This window comes from Chiloscyllium punctatum, chromosome 15, assembly GCF_047496795.1.
Source record: "Chiloscyllium punctatum isolate Juve2018m chromosome 15, sChiPun1.3, whole genome shotgun sequence".
Taxonomy (NCBI): domain Eukaryota; kingdom Metazoa; phylum Chordata; class Chondrichthyes; order Orectolobiformes; family Hemiscylliidae; genus Chiloscyllium; species Chiloscyllium punctatum.
Genome location: NC_092753.1, coordinates 68318946 through 68330666, shown reverse-complemented (window position 1 = coordinate 68330666; position 11721 = coordinate 68318946). Strand labels below are relative to the sequence as shown.

Below are 11721 nucleotides of genomic sequence, written 5' to 3'. Positions count from 1 at the left end.
TGAGTAATCCATAGAAGTGTAGTGTGCTGGATCCATCTGATTTCATTTTTTGGAAGTCGGTCTCATTTATTTCTCCAGATTTCTGAAGTCTTTTTGAGGAGGGCTGTGATTCGATTGTCTGGTCAGGTGTATCACCACTTGTTGGTAAGTGTTGGTATCTGCAAGCAGTGCATTCACTTTCTCAAAGTAGTCTCTTTGAATTAAAATGACTGTCAAGTGTCCTTTGTCTATAAGTAGGATAGCAATGGTTTTTTTTAGTCTTTCTAGTGCTTTCTTTTCTTGTGCATGGAGTGTGTTTCCTTAATTTTTCCTGCTTAATGTTGGTGTGACTGCCTGTCTGATGGTTTGCTGGGTTTCTTCTGTGAATTGGTTGTCTTTCAATGTTGTTTCTAATGCTGTGAAAAAACCTCTCTTGTCCGCATCTTGGAAGTTGTAATTTAATCCTCTTACTAAGACTACTTTGTCAATGTCTATTAAGTGTCGGTCAGATAAATTTTTTTAACCATGCTACTGTGTTGTCAGTGTTGTTATTTTGTGTAAGTTTGTCTACTTTTTTTTGCAGAAGAAGTGTTTTTGGGCCTTTGTAACCAATACATCCACATGAAGAGTCCAAGAAAGCTTGTTGTGGATGACCACTTCCAGGAGCTTGACACTCTCCACTCATTCCACGTCTGTGCTGTTAATGTGTAGGGGGACAGGAATAACATTCCACTAAAAGTCTATAATGCCTTCCTTGGTTCTGCTAGCATTGAGAGCGAGGTTGTTCTCAGTGTACCATTTTTCCAGGTCTTCCACCTCCTATCTGTAGTCTCTTTCGTCACCATCTGAGATTTGACCAACTATGGTGATGTCATCAGTGAACATGTAAGCCTTCCAGCTCAGCAAGCAAAATTACATCCAGATGGATCAATACAGAAGAAACAGCAAATACTTAAAAAATATTTTAAAATACTCAGAATAAGAGTATACTCACTATATAAAAAAAATCCAAGTGATGCTTCTATACTCGGTTAAATAAACAAGTTGAGGAAATGATCAAGTTTCAAGATGACCCATGTATGATTGAGACTTCTGTAGAAGAATCATATCAGAGTTGAAACAGTAACTCTGTGTCTCTCTGCCCAGATGCTGCCAGACGTCTAGGTTTTCCCCACCAGTTTCCATGTTTCTTTCAGGATTCCAGCATCCACCATAGTTTGGTTTTGAGTCTTCTCTCCCCTTCTCCTGCTCTCATAACTCTTAGTAAATAGCGAAACATTGAATTGGCATGTCAGTGGGATAAAAGCAATGAGCTAACATCTGCAACATATGCTTGGTAACTGATATAGTTGGCATTTACTTCTGTTCATTTCTCTCTTGTCCTTCTCTGTTTTGTTGTAATTCTGCTATTTGCCGTTAGCAGAATTGTTCCTTTGTTAATGTATCTTTACAAACAAACTGAAACCTTAGGTATGAACTTCGATGGCAAGAATATTCTCCAGTTTCTTTGAGTAATTTTCTTTCTTTTGTCATTGTTGTAGATTTAACAAACAGACAGAATCGGATTGATTGGTAATACCAGTGAACGATCAGCTCCAAGTATGGATAAACGAGTAACTAAAGACTCATCCCAGACCTACTCCACATTCCATTTCCTTTTTGGATTGTTGGCACTGACAGCATCATTGTGGATAATTCTGAACCTTATTCTTATAATGGTGTGTAGTATGATAAAGAAGATGCTCATAATAAGCTGAAATTTAAGCAAGGCTTGAAATTACAAAGTCTAAAAATATGATGTTTGTTTTTGCTAATTGCATGTTGCAAATAGAAAATTGCATAAGGTTTGGGATTTTTTGTAGCTTCTAAAATTTCCCTTTCTGTCCAACTTTCACTCACATTTTCTTTGATTTCCTCTTCTCCTGAAGGAACATGCAGTACAGTGGTCTAATTTCATTGGCAGCTGCTGTATCTAAAATGTTGCTCAAATAGCTATTATTTATGTTTGTTTCTCAACAGTAAATATTGACAAGCTGTGCAAGGAAGGATTACTCTTGTGTTACGACATGGTGTAAACCCCTCTGCTAATTTAAACCTGACACACAGAGGAGTTTACCTCTCACCGTAATCTGGTCAATTTTGAGAGGCAACAAACTGTCCCAGAGCTCACGATTTAAAGTAAAAATGAACAGTTTTATTCTTTAAGTCCAACAGAGAACAGAAAACCAACAGCCATTGACAACTCCTTTCTCTTAAACCTATCTTTTACCTACCACACCACAATACTCGTCCAATAAATTCCCCCTTAAATTTACAGCAAAATCAATTTCAAACCCAGGTGTAATCTTCAGATGTTGAACCTTTTCTATAGATTCCTCTCAGTTGACTTTGGTGTTCTGCTGCACAGATTTCTTATTGACAGAGAGAATGAATAGCTCTCTTCTTTCAGGGAGCTATTCAGTTAGCAGTCTGTTTGTATTCGTTGCTGTTCTCCTCCTAACTGTTCAAAATGTCCAATTTTATCCCCAAAACATCAGGTCATTTCATTGGTTTGATGGCATCCCAAACAGTAAAATTCAAATTTGTTTGGATTTTTGTATCTGGGGCATAATTTAAATGGATTGGCTGAACTTGAATTAGATTCTGGATTAGTGGTGCTAGAAGAGCACAGCAGTTCAGGCAGCATCCAAGTAGCTTCGAAATTGACATTTGGGCAAAAGCCCTTCATCAGAAATAAAGGCAGTGAGCCTGAAGCGTAGAGAGATAAGCTAGAGGAGGGTGGGGGTGTGGAGAAAGTAGCATAGAGTACAATGGGTGAGTGGGGGAGGGGATGAAGGTGATAGGTCAAGGAGGAGAGGGTGGAGTGGATAGGTGGAAAAGAAGATAGGCAGGTAGGACAAGTCCGGACAAGTCATGGGGACAGTTACTGAGCTGGAAGTTTAGAACTAGGGTGAGGTGGGGGAAGGGGAAATGTGGAAACTGTTGAAGTCCACATTGATGCGCTGGGGTTGAAGTGTTCCGAGGCGGAAGATGAGGCGTTCTTCCTCCAGATGTCTGGTGGTGAGGGAGCGGCGATGAAGGAGGCCCAGGACCTCCATGTCCTCGGCACAGTGGGAGGGGAATTTGAAATGTTGGGCCACGGGGCGGTGTGGTTGATTGGTGCGGGTGTCACGGTGATGTTCCCTAAAGTGCTCTGCTAGGAGGCGCGCAGTCCCCCCAATGTAGAGGAGACCACATCGGGAGCAACGGATACAATAAATGATATTAGTGGATGTGCAAGTAAAACTTTGATGGATGTGGAAGGCTCCTTTTGGGCCTTGGATAGAGGTGAGGGAGGAGGTGTGGGCACAGGTCTTACAGTTCCTGCAGTGGTCGGGGAAAGTGCCAGGATTGGAGGGTGGGTTGTTTGGGGGCGTGGACCTGACCAGGTAGTCGCGGAGGGAACGGTCTTTGCGGAAGGCGGAAAGGGGTGGGGAGTGAAATATATCCCTGGTAGTGGGGTCTGTTTGGAGGTGGCGGAAATGTCGGTGGATGATTTGGTTTATGCGAAGGTTGGTAGGGTGGAAGGTGAGCACCAGGGGCGTTCTGTCCTTGTTATGGTTGGAGGTGTGGATCTGAGGGCGGAGGTGCGGGATGTAGACGAGATGCGTTGGAGGGCATCTTTAACCACGTGGGAAGGGAAATTGTGGTCTCTAAAGAAGGAGGCCATCTGGTGTGTCCTGTGGTGGAACTGGTCCTCCTGGGAGCAGATCCGGTGGAGGCGGAGGAATTGGGAATATGGGATGGCATTTTTGCAAGCGGTAGGGTGGGAAGAGGTGTAATCCAGGTAGCTGTGGGAGTCGGTGGGTTTGTAAAAAATGTTAGTGTCAAGTCGGTCGTCATTAATGCAGGTGGAGAGGTCCAGGAAGGGGAGGGAGGTGAACTTGAATTAGTTTTTTGTTTCATGGCAACAGAACACCAACTATTTGTGTCAAACAAATGTTATGTTTTTAAATCTTTTAGCACACTAAATCCTTGCCAGCTTCCTCTCTCTCTTAAAGGTACAGTACAAACCTACACATTTATAACACCTCCCCCTTGAGAAAAAATGAACCATAATGATTAGATTCCCTACAGTGTGGAAACAGGCCCTTCGGCCCAACCAGTCCACACCGACCCTCCGAAGCGTAACCCACCCAGACCCATTTCAATCTGACTAATTGACCTAACACTATGGGGCAATTTAGCATGGCCAATTCAACTGATCTGCACATCTTTGGACTGTGGGAGGAAACCAGAGCATCCAGAGGAAACCATGCAGACACAGGGAGAATGTACAAACTCCACACAGACACTCATCCGAGGCTGAAATCAAACCTGGGACCCTGGTGCTATGAGGCAGCAGTGCTAACCACTGAGCCACTGTGCCGTCCCTAATGAAAAGATGACTGCATTTTTTTTTCAATTCTTTAACCACATTACCACAACATACGTATAACTGTCATCTAAGTTCATATTAACTTCTTTCCAGATATATACTACATTGAATAGATACAGATCTCATCTGTATTTTATCAGTTGAATCCGTGATAACGCACCTGCAATTACTTTCTTACGACCTGCAACATGGACGATTTGTAAATTAAACGTCTGTAACATAAGACTCCAATGAAATAGTCTCATATACTTGCCATTAAAGCATCCAAGAATGTAAGAGGATTGTGATCTGTGGACACAATCGTCTCTGACACGTTGTTCGTGACGTACATATTAAAAGTTTGAAAGGCCAGTATCAAACTCAATAGTTCTTTTTCGATCATGAAGTATTTCCTCTGATGGATGTTGAGTTTCTTTGAAAAGTAACCAACTATCAGTTCAATCCCAGCATTATCTTCCTGTAGCAGTACAGTTCCAACCCCTATGTCACTAGCATCGATGGTAACTTTGAAGGGTATCGAAAAGTTTGATGTAGCTGAAACTGGTTGGGTGGTTCATATTGCTTTTAAATGTCAAATGCCTCCTGGCATAGTTCTGTCCACTGAAACTTTGCGTTCTTCTTCAGCAAATCGGTTAACAGTGCCACTACATTCTGAGATTTGGAACAAACTTCTGATAGAATGTGCTTAGTCCCAAGAATTGAAGCACCTCTTTTTTCAAGGTTTGTCATGGAAATTTCTCGATGGCCTTCGTCTTTGCATTCCGTGGGGTTAACCTTCCATGATCGATGTTATGTCCCAAGAATATCACCTCTGCTTTTGCAAATTCAGTTTTGTTTAAGTTTGTTACCAGTTTTACTTCTCGTAGTGTTGCAAAGACCTCTGCCAACTGTACCATGTGATCTTTCCAGGAATTACTGAAGATCACTACCTCATGCAAATAGACTGCACAGTTTGTTAACCCAGCCACAACTCTGTTCATGAGTCTTTGGAATATGGTGGCTGCATTCTTCGTTACAATTAAAATAGTCCATTTGGGGTTACAAATGCAGAAATTTATTTTGGCATCTCTGATAAAGGTTTCTGCCAGTAACCACATAGTAAGTCCAACTTGGTGATGTAACTGGCTTGTCCAACTTTCTCGATACACACCTCCAATCTGGGTATTGGATATGAGTCTGATTTTGTAACAGCATTTTTTGTAATGTGCAGGAAAAACCTGAACAGGCAGAAGATCAGACAGAAGAGTTTAGTTCTGAAAGGTTAAGGGACTTGCAACAGTAAGACAAGACAATGAAAGATAAATCTGTGTCTGCGTACTCTGAAAAGGAGGCAGAGAATATTCCTGCGGGGTATTATCTGAAAGATAGAATCTTAAGACAGAAACAAAAACCACAGCAGAGGAGAAATGGACTGAAATGCACCAAATTGTGTTGCCAGTAGATTACAGACAGGAGGTGTTATGGGTAGCACATGAACTGCCTGTAGGAGATCACCTAGGGGCACGAAAAACTCAGGCTCAGGTACCAAAAACATTTGTATTAGTCTGGAAGGCACCAGGATGTGGTTAACTTTTGCCGTATGTGTCATACATGCCAATTAATGTGCAGCATTTTTTCGAACTCAACGTAAGTCTGATCTGGTTCGTTCTTTATGTTTTGGAACCAGTGTCTATACGCTTCTGGTGCCAACTCATAAGCACTTAAAATAGCCAGTTTGACCTCTTAATAATCCCTTGACCACTCATCTGACAGCTTGGCAAATACCTGACTAGCTCTGCCTACCAGTTTACTCTGAACTAGCAATACCCATAAATCCTCGGACCACCCCATCTGCCAAGCCTTCTTTTTTCGAATGAAATAAAGAATGTTTTGATACCTTTCCTATCAAAATGTGGCAGAGTTTGGACATATTTGTATATATCTCTACCTTGCCTTTTAATCTTCATCCTGTTAACTTGACTTTGCTAACTAAGGCAAAGTCAATTTCAAACCCAGATATTGTATTCGGATGTAGAACCTTCTCTGTAGATTCCTCTTGGTTGACGTTGGTGTTCTGCTGCACAGATTTCTTATGGACAGGTACCTTTCACAGAACTATTCTGCTGGTAGTCAGTTTGTTGGCACTCATTGCTGTTCTCCTCCTAACTGTTCAAAATGTCCAATTTTATATCCCAAAACATTGGATCATTTCATTGATTTGATGTCATCCCAAATAGTAAAATTCAAATTCAATTGGATTTTGGTATCTGGGGCGTAATTTAAACTGATTGGTCGAATTTGATTTTGTTGCATGGCAACACAACACCAGCTGTTTGTGTCAACCAAATGTTACATTTTTAAATCTTTCAGTTCACTAGGTGCTTCTCTAAGTCCTTGCCAGATTCCTCTCTGTCTTAAAAGTACAATACACACCTACACCTTCATTACACTTGTTAAGATTAAGCAGGTTCACAGCCAATGTACAAACTTCCAGCAAAGCTTGTTGGTTAGCAATCAGAATGGAGGGACTGACAGATTATTTTAATTTCTTAACTCCTATATTCTGTGGCTAATATTATATCTCTTTCACTGTCACCCAATGATTGCACAAGCCCAATATTAAGCTTAGAGCGTTCCTACTCTGCAGAGTTTAGCTTCATTGGGGAAAGCATTCTGTATTAGCTTGAAGCTCCCAGAATGCAAAGATATGATGCCTTCATTTGGTGATTTGCTTCAAATTCCATCCTAAATCAAGGGGACTGGATAATTTATCGAAATGCCTACAAAGCACAGAAACAGACCCTTTGGTTCGAATCATTCATGCCAACCAGATATTCTAACCCAATCTACTCCCACTTGCCTTACGTCCCTGTTAACCCTTCCTATTCATATACCCATCCAAATGCCTTTTAAAGGTTATAATTGAACCAGCCTCCAGCACTTCCTCTGGCAGCTCATTCCATACACAGATTACAGAGCTTAGAAATGCACAGGGATCTGGATGTCCTAATGCATGATACTCAAAAGATTAGTATGCAGACACTGCAAGTGATGAGGAAAGCTAACAGGATATTATTGTTTATGACTAGGAAATTGAATATGAAATCTGGAAGGTCTTGCTTCAGCTATACAGGGAATTGATGAGACCCCATATGGTGAGCTATGTAGAGCATCAGTCTCCTTATTACACAAAGACGTAAATTCTTTGAAAGCAGTTCAGGGAAGGTTTACAAGACTAAGTACTAAGGATAGATGGATTGTCTTATGAGGAATTGTTGAACACGTTAATCCTGTATTACATTCCCAAGAGGCCATTATCACAGAGTTTATGAGATTGGGAGGTGTTGTGCAAGGGAGCTCTGGTTCCCAGCACCACTTTATTATCTTTATCATTCCTCAATTTTGTGGCCCACGGCATGAGCAGAATGATCCATTGTTCCAATTCTACTGCTTTAGTCTCCTTTACTCTTGACTGAATCTTTCTCTCTTTTTTCAGCCTTTCTTCAATGAAACAAACCTGTTCATTTTAAGTTAATTTCCTCTGACACTTGACAATTTCATATTCTCTGATTCCGGTCTTCTCCTTTTCACTGTGAACACTAACATTTCCAAAGCTGGACCCTCACTAAGATCATCTTCATGTGCCTGTGCTTTCCTGAAGCAGTTAAAAATGACACAACGCCAGGATATAGTCCAACAGGTTTAATTGGAAGCACACTAACTTTCGGAGCGACGCTCTTTCAGTTCTTCTTCTTTCTTGGCCAGAGGTGGGAGTATTTTGGAGAGTAAATCTTAAGTAAACCTCCATAATTTGTTGTTTTAAAACATTGTAACTTTCCACAGACTCATAATGAATCAATCTTGGGAACAGAGGCAACTTGGAAGAGTTACCCATCTCCAAAGTTCTATTCTACAACTGTACAACTAAAGGAGAAGGAAACATCTCTTTGGACAGACAGGCTATTGCAATGTGGCTACCAGAATCATAGCTTCACCCCTGAAGAAAGGTCAGAGGGAACGTTCCTTATGAAAATGATCGAATGGCCTACACCCCCGAAATCTGCTGTGCCCTTTCAGAAAAGCAGCAACCCATCACGTGTTCACTTTGTAATTTTAAATTCTGTAAAGACTTTCTATGTGGGAGATCAGTTACAAGTGATGCTGCAGATGAGTGATTTTGACGGTCACCCAAAGCGATATGGGGGTGACTATCTCCAAGCTCGGATCCACACCCCAGCTTTAAAAGCTGGTTCAGCAGGAACTGTTATAGACAACCAAAATGGGATTTATTATATCAATTTTACTTTATCTTGGCCGGGAAAAGTCCAAGTTTCTGTTTTACTGGTTCATCCCAGTGAAGGGATCCAAGCACTTAAAAGGCTACGCGAGGAACAGCCAGAGAGAGTATATTTTAAAAGTACCTTCAGATTAGGAGCTGTCTCTGAGACCACTGTGTGTAATCTTTGTTTGTCTCAATCTCAACCACTCTGTAACCTTACCGATGTCAGGACTGGGGAGCCCTGGTTCTGTTACAAACCGAAGAAGCTTCCCTGCTCTGCTCGTATCAACCACGCAATGGGAGGTTATCAGCAGAAGCTTTTAATAGAAGAAGAGAGACATTTCTTCCAAAGGTATGTTACTGATTGCACTCCTTTCGTTTATTCACCTCCTGAGCTGGGATTAAGGCACAAGTATATTGATCTGCAACCGTAATACGGGTTTGTGTCTCTTGAAGAGCATGGACCCCTAATGATGGCAACACTTGTAATAGCTGGCATAACATAAAAACTAGATCTAATATTGTACTGAGAGAATTTATCGGATGTTTATAATGGTTGCTGCTATATACATGTATGACAGTCATCGACACATCAGGATAGTATGAGCATGCTTTTTAAAGTTGTTCTGTGTTTGAGCCATGAACCAGAACCAGATACATTTACCAGGTTCTTGTGACAGTGAACCTCAAGGGGCAATGTGTTGAAATTGAGCACCTCTGTGTTATATCCCCCTTTTAGTGTGATTCCATGCTGAAATCTGGAAGCAATGCATTTGTTTTATCAAATCGCACCTGTCATTTCTGAAGTGTCAATTTAAAAATATGAACATTGAAAACTCTGGGTACAATTCAATTCCTGTTGGAGATGATTGTTAGACATTGAGTGGCAGATAATAGTTGCTAATTTGTCTTGAATCTGTGAGGGAGGACATTTTAAATAATATCGATAAAATACAACCCAGCCAAATACGACCTCATCAATCTGCTCCAGATCATCAGTAAAGTGATGGAAGGTATCATCAACAGTGCTATCATGCAGCACCGACTTAGCAATAACCTGCTCAGTGACGCCCAGTTTGGGTTTTGTCAGGACCACTCAGCTCCTCATTACAGCCTTGGTTCAAACATGGACAAAAGGGCTGAATCTCAGATGAGGTAAAAGTGACAGCCCTTAACATCAAGGCTGCATTTGACTGAGTGTGGCATCAAGGAGCCCCAGAAAAACTAAAAATCAATGGGTATCAGGGGAAAATTCTGCACTGGTTGGAGTCATACCTGTAACATAGGAAGATGACCCGGTTGGTCGAGGTCAGTCATCTCAGCTCCAGAACATTTCTGCAGGAGTTCCTCAGTGTAGTGTCCTAGGTCCATCTTCAACCGCTTCACCAATGGCCATCCATCCATCATGAGGTCAGAATTGGATGTTTGCCAATGTTCAGCACCATTCAAGATTCCTCAGGTACTGAATCAGCCCATATTCAAATGCAACATTATCTGGACAATGTCCAGGACAATATCCACACAAATGCCATGCAATGACCATCTCCAATAAGAGATCATCTAGCCACCATTCCTTGATATTCAATGGTGTTAGAATCATTGAATACCCCATTCTCAACATCCTGGCAGTTGCCACTAAATAGAAACTCAAATGGACTCATTGTATAAATACGTGGCTATAAGAGCAGGTCAGAAACTAGGAACACTGTGGCAACCATCTCATCATCTGAGTCCCCAAAGCCTGCCTACCATCTACAAGGCATGAATCAAGAGTGTGATAGAGTGCTCCCCACTTGCCTGGATGAGTGCGTCAACAACAACACTCGCAAAGGTTCACACCATCCAAGACAAAGCAGCCCGCTTGATTGGTTCCACAACCACAGTCATCAAGTCCCTCCACCTCTGACATTCAGTAGCAGCTGTGTATGCCATCGACATGATGTACTGCAGAAAATCATCAAAAATACTGAGACAGCACCTTCCAAACACATGGCCTCTTCTGTCTAGAAGGGCAAGCACAGCAGATACATGGGAACACCACCAGCTGCAAGTGCCACCCCAACACCCCCAAATCAAGTCATCATCCTGACTTGGAAATATATCGCTGATCTTTCACTGTCACTTGGTCAAAGTCCTGTAATTCCCTCCATAAGGTAATTATGAATCTACCTCCAGCACATGAACCGCAGTAGTTCAGAAAGTAGCTCGTCATCACCTTCTGTCTGGTAACTAGGGACAGATAATTAATGCTGTCCAGTCAGAGAGGCCCACATCCCACGAATAATTAAAAGAAAAGTAATCCTAGACCATGCTCCACTACTTCCAGGACCTGATGAAAAACAACACAAAGCACATACTTTGGAATTAATCCATTTTCTGTTTCCCAGATGTGGAAAATTGTGATTTCAGAGAGAAGGAAAAAGCTAAAATTGCAAGATGGTAATATTTGAAAATCATTTCTCTGATGAGAGATAAAAACAATGGGTTGTTTTATAGTATTCAATATATACACACTGGCCTCAATTTTTCAAGTTGAATCTATTGTCAAAGTTCATGAAGACTAATTTTGTCTCAATATTTCATTAACTTTCAGGATATAATGTTTTAGTGTACTATTCTTTCTCAACACTGATTTCTCCAAAAGTGATTGACCTGTATCCACATATGCCAGTCTCCCACCAGTACTATCATAAAGTAACATTTAAGTGCTCCACATCTTATTATTCAACTCTGGCTTTATCTAGCTTCCGAGCCATGTGCGCATTCTGAAATCAGGGTGAGGAATCCTGACTGATTTGACCTTCACTGGCTCTTTGGAACTGAGGTGAATAATAGCACACTCACCGTCACTCCAGACCACCTGATGCAACACACACATTGTCATTGAATCTGAAACCTGTGACTAGGGTTTCTTCTTTGAGGCAGGACCAGGAAGTCCGGAGATTTCTTGATGTTAGGAACTTGCTTCTTACCCAGCAGTGACTAAGAACTCTAGTTTTATCTTGGGGAGGTGTGGAAAACCTGGGGTTAGGTTTTTCATCTCCAACATCAGTGTGAAAGTGCAATC

At 41.5% G+C, this 11721-nt stretch overlaps 1 pseudogene; it reads left to right on the top strand.

The window, feature by feature from the left end:
• Positions 1-1528: 1528 nt before the first annotated feature.
• Positions 1529-11721, top strand: part of LOC140485854 (NXPE family member 3-like) — a 50189-nt pseudogene continuing 39996 nt past the window's right edge.